The sequence below is a fragment of the Ursus maritimus genome, unplaced genomic scaffold, assembly GCF_017311325.1.
Source record: "Ursus maritimus isolate PB19 unplaced genomic scaffold, ASM1731132v1 scaffold_7, whole genome shotgun sequence".
Lineage (NCBI taxonomy): Eukaryota > Metazoa > Chordata > Mammalia > Carnivora > Ursidae > Ursus > Ursus maritimus.
The window spans coordinates 31678584-31683507 of record NW_024426885.1 but is presented as its reverse complement, the minus strand read 5'-3'; positions in this window follow the sequence as shown (position 1 = coordinate 31683507).

Here is a 4924-nt window from a genome sequence, read left to right as displayed (position 1 = left end):
TCTGCTCATTGGCTCAAGACAATGGCCGAGAGCTTTTCAGCCAATAGAAAGCGGCGTTGTTACAGCTCTTTCTTTTAGTGTGCGCCCTCCTCCTTAGGCCAGGCCGCGCACCGCCTCCGTCGCTTGGTAACGGCCAAACTCAGAGAGGAGCCCTTGCCTCTCCTCTCCGCTAGGTGACAGTAGAAGGTTAGCGGAACCGCAGGTGCCGCGGAGTCCGCGCCGGCGTCGCGGCCCACAGGACCGAGCTCTTCCTCCACAGAAGGAAACCCCAGAGGCTGGAACGAGAATTGCATATCTTTTCCACCCGGATTCTAAAGGTGAGAAACACTAAGGAAGGATAATGATCTCGGGGAGGAAAATACACAGGTCTCATACACCTAAAAAAAAAAAAACCCCAAAAAACTTCCCTCTAAATATTGTATTTTTTGGAAACAAAGATTAGGCTTCTTAAATTTTAACGATGAGAATTATTTAAAAAAATGTAAACCTCAATAAATGCTGCAATCATTAACTGTGGACTGCATAGTTGTTTTTAGAGAAAATAGAGAAGGGTGAGAGGTGGGGTAGGAAAAGAATGTGAGAAGCTAGGGAGAGAAAGAGTAAGGAAAGGAGAGGCAGATTTTCTAGGAGCTGAAGGGAAAATAAGATGCAGGAATGGAAATAGCCAAGGGATAGAGAAGAAAACCTACCTTTTTGCCATTATAATCGCCCCTTGTTTTAACCCTTTTCGGGAAGTTTTAGTCTTTCCCAGGAGTGGCGGCGTTTTCTTCTGATTTTCTAGAGCACCACTGTCCAATAAAATTTTCTTCAGTGTTGGAAATGTTCTCCGTCTGCACTGTGCAGTATGGCAGCCACGGGCTGTATGTGGCTATTGCGCCCTGGAAATGTGATTCCTGTGACGAAGGAGCTGAATATAAGATTTTGCTTAATTCAGAGTTAAATAACTACATGTGACTAGCAGCTACCATGTTGGACAGTACAAATCTGGATGATCAAAATCTTGCTCCCACTAGACCCAGTGTTTTCCTCCGTCTGCACAGGTCTGACATTTGGATTATTTCAGTTGCTTAGTTCAGAGATATAAATTGAGATCTGTTAAGAGTTGTCTAAAATCTGGTATACTTACCCAAAATCTAGCCAATACCTCCTTCTCCAAGTGAATCACTTAGGCAGATAAATTTTAGGACCCCTGACCTTTCCTCACATTCTCTGACAAGGTATTGACTTCTAATGTTTTAAAGTCGGTAGCTAAATATATCTCTGTGTTATAAATGTTCTCAAATATTTTATTTATTCATTTATTTAATTTTTATTGAAGCATGATTAACATAAATGTTGCAGGTGTACAACATACTGATTCAACAATTGTATATATTACCCCATGCTCACCATGGTAAATGTGATCACCATCTGTCACCCAGCAACATTTATATGATATTATTGACTATATTCCCTATGCTATACTTTTCATCTCTGTGAGATTTATTTTATAGCTGGAAGTCAAACATATTTTCATATGATTGTATAATGGACTGCTGAGATATGTATATTTTTCTGTAGGAAAGGACCAAAATATATATATATTTACTAGAATATAAACTCCACAAACCAGGGAATTTTGTCTGTTTTGTTCACTGATATGTCCTATGCCTAGAACAGTACCTAGGACATGTTAGATGTGCATTAAATATTTTTCAAAAGATTGTTTTGTTGAACTCTTTGCGTTTAACTCAAGAATATTTAGAGTTTATGTTATTTCAGGATTGCATTTATTTATATAAAATTTCTATTGTACAACCACCTCCAGATTTAAAAATTTGGAATTTACACTTTAACAATCAATGGTAAATCAATAAATTATTACTGAATTTATTAGTGTTGGCAAGAGTCTGTTGATTGAAGTAATTTTAGGGTTGAGTACAGGAAAATAATGTCTCAGGATCTTTATTTAATCTCAGGATCTTTCTGAATTGCTTTTTCTTATTTTTAATTTTAGCACTTAACAAATTTTTAAAAATAGTTACCTCTTCCCTCATTTTTGAGGGTTGAGCAAAAATACTATTTCTGTTGTTGCTGTTGTGTGTTTGTAGGAATCTGTGATACAGAACTCTCAATTCTTTTGGGGTCTAATATTAAAATCTAAAAGGTAATTTTGATGAGAGAGAATGAAATTTATTCACACATGTCCTGCAGATGCCAGTTTTAACATGGAAACCAAGTCTTAAACTGAAATAGCTTAATACGACATCACTTCAGAAAGCAGAGATTTCCGAATCAGATCATACGATACTAGCAGCTGTGTTTGGTATTAAAACAGTTCAATATGTACTTAGAAATTTAACCAAGATTGAATCAGGATGGCCAACTGAGAGCAAGTTCTAGCATCTAGCCTCTCCCAACTCCTCCCCTCTTTCCCAAATCTAAAAATTACCAAAAAAAGTTACATGGGTACACAAACTCATATGCATCCATGCATGTACCTTAATATTGAAAAACATGAAGGTGTGCCCTCAATGGACCAGGCATTACGAGAATCCTTGAAAAATAGGAAGCAGATGGGGTTGGATTGAAGGTAGACAAACAAAAGTTGCATAACAGAGGCTTAATGCAGAAATGCAGGTGGCTCTTGGGAATGTTCTAGGTACACAGAAAAAAATTATTGGCATCAGTAGAGCCCTTGGACAACATGTGAGCTATTGATTGAGGTGCTGCTATAGGAAGAGACGGTCAGCCTCTTAACCTTACTCCCACTTGCACATGCAGTGGGTAGCAAAAGAACTTGCTCCTAAAGGGGGCAGGGGCACTCCCTGTAGGTACTTTTGCTGAAAAGCTGTGATGGCTTTTGATATCTGGGAGGAAGAGAGAGATTTCACATCTTGGAGTCTGATACTGGCTCACCTTTTGAAGCTGCACACGCAGCATTCCTCCTTCACAAACCCTCAAGGCAGAATGAAAAAGAGAAAATCTACAAAAAATATAGGTTAGAAAGACATTATTACGGGGCGCCTGGGTGGCTCAGTCGTTAAGTGTCTGCCTTTGGCTCAGGGCGTAATCCCAGAGTCCTGGGATCAAGCCCTGCATCAGGCTCCCTGTTCTGCGGGAAGCCTGCTTCTTCCTCTCCCACTCCCCCTGCTTGTGTTCCCTCTCTCGCTGGCTGTCTCTTTCTCTGTCAAATACATAAATAAAATATTTAAAAATAAAAAAAAAATAAATAAAAGAAAGACATTATTACCTTCAACAGAGAATAATAAGACTTGAACCTGACTTTTTTTTTAAAAAAAGATTTTATTTATTTATTTGAGAGAGAGACAGAGCGAGGATGAGTGGGGGAAGGGGCAGAGGGTGAAGAAGAGAGAGAAGCAGACTCTTCACTGAGCAGGGATCCCGACGCAGGGTTTGATCCCAGGACCCCAAGATCATGACCTGAGCCAAAGACAGGCATTTAACTAACTGAGCCACCCAGGTCCCTATTGAACCTGACTTTTTAAGAGAAATGAGGAAAACCATAAAAAGTTGAGTAATGTCTTAGAAGAAGCTACGTTGTAATTCTATACCTAGCAAAATATCCTTCAGAAATGAAGATACAATAAAAATGTGTTTAGAAAACAAGCATTGAGAAAGAAGATCACCACCAACAAACCCACACAAAGAATTGCTAAAGGGAGTTATTCAGGCTAAAGGAAAAATGATCCCACATAGAAACACAGAAATGCAGGAATATGAGCAATGAGAAAGATAAACACAAGGTCAATATATAAACTCAGTGGTATTATAAATATCATCTAAAATTTTAGATGGTAAAATTTATAATAAAAAATTAAATACCTAGGAATAAATCTATGATAGTGCAAGATATCTGCTTATCAAACTGTATATGATTTCTGAGAGGAATTAAATAAAACCTAAATAAATGGAGAGCTACACGAAATTAATGGCCAGGAAGACTTATGAATGAAAACATGTTAGTTCTTCCCAAACTGATGTATAGATTCATTGCAGTCCTAGTAAAAATCCCAGCATTTTTTAGTAAAAATTGACAACTGATTTCAAATGTCATATGTAATTGCAAAACACCAAGAATAGCCAAGAGAATCTTGAGAAGAACAAAGTTGGAGGGTCTGTTCCTACTATATATTACCTCTTGTTATTAAGATTAAATAATTATTAGAACAAAATGGTATGGCTTTGACTGTAGGATAGACAGATACCAATGGAAAGAATGGGAGTCCAGAGACAGACCTACACATATGTAGTCACTTGATCTATGACAAAAATGATACTACAGTTCAAATGAGGGAAGGATGATCTTGTCAGTAAGTTGTGCTGGGTCAACTGGATATTCATACAGACAACAGTGGATCTTGACTCCTAGCTATACATACCCAAACATTAATTTCACATGGACTGTAGATAGGCAAAACAATAAACCTGCTACAAGATAACATCGGAGAATATTCTTATGATTTTGGGGTAGGCAAATATTTCTTAAACTGGACAGAAAAAGGGGCGCCTGGGTGGCACAGTTGGTTAAGCAGCCAACCCTGGATTTCGGCTCAGGTGGTGATCTCAGGGTCCTGGGATTGAGCCCCACCTCTGGCTCCCTGCTCAGTAGGGAGTCTGCTTGAGATTCTCTCCCTCCCTTTGCTTCTCCCACTGCTCGTGTACGCTTCCTCTCTCTCTCTCTCAAATCAATCAATCTTTTTTTTTAAAGCTGGGCAGAAAAATAACTGATCATAAAGAAAAAGATTGATTAAATAGTATCTCATTAAAATTGAGAACTTTTTTTTAGGTAGGCTCCACACCCAGCATGGAGCCCAACATGGGGCTTGCTTGAACTCATGACCCAGAGATCAAGACCTGAGCTGAGATCAAGAGTTGGGCACTTAACTGACTGAGCCACCCAGGCACCCCAAGAACTTCTCTT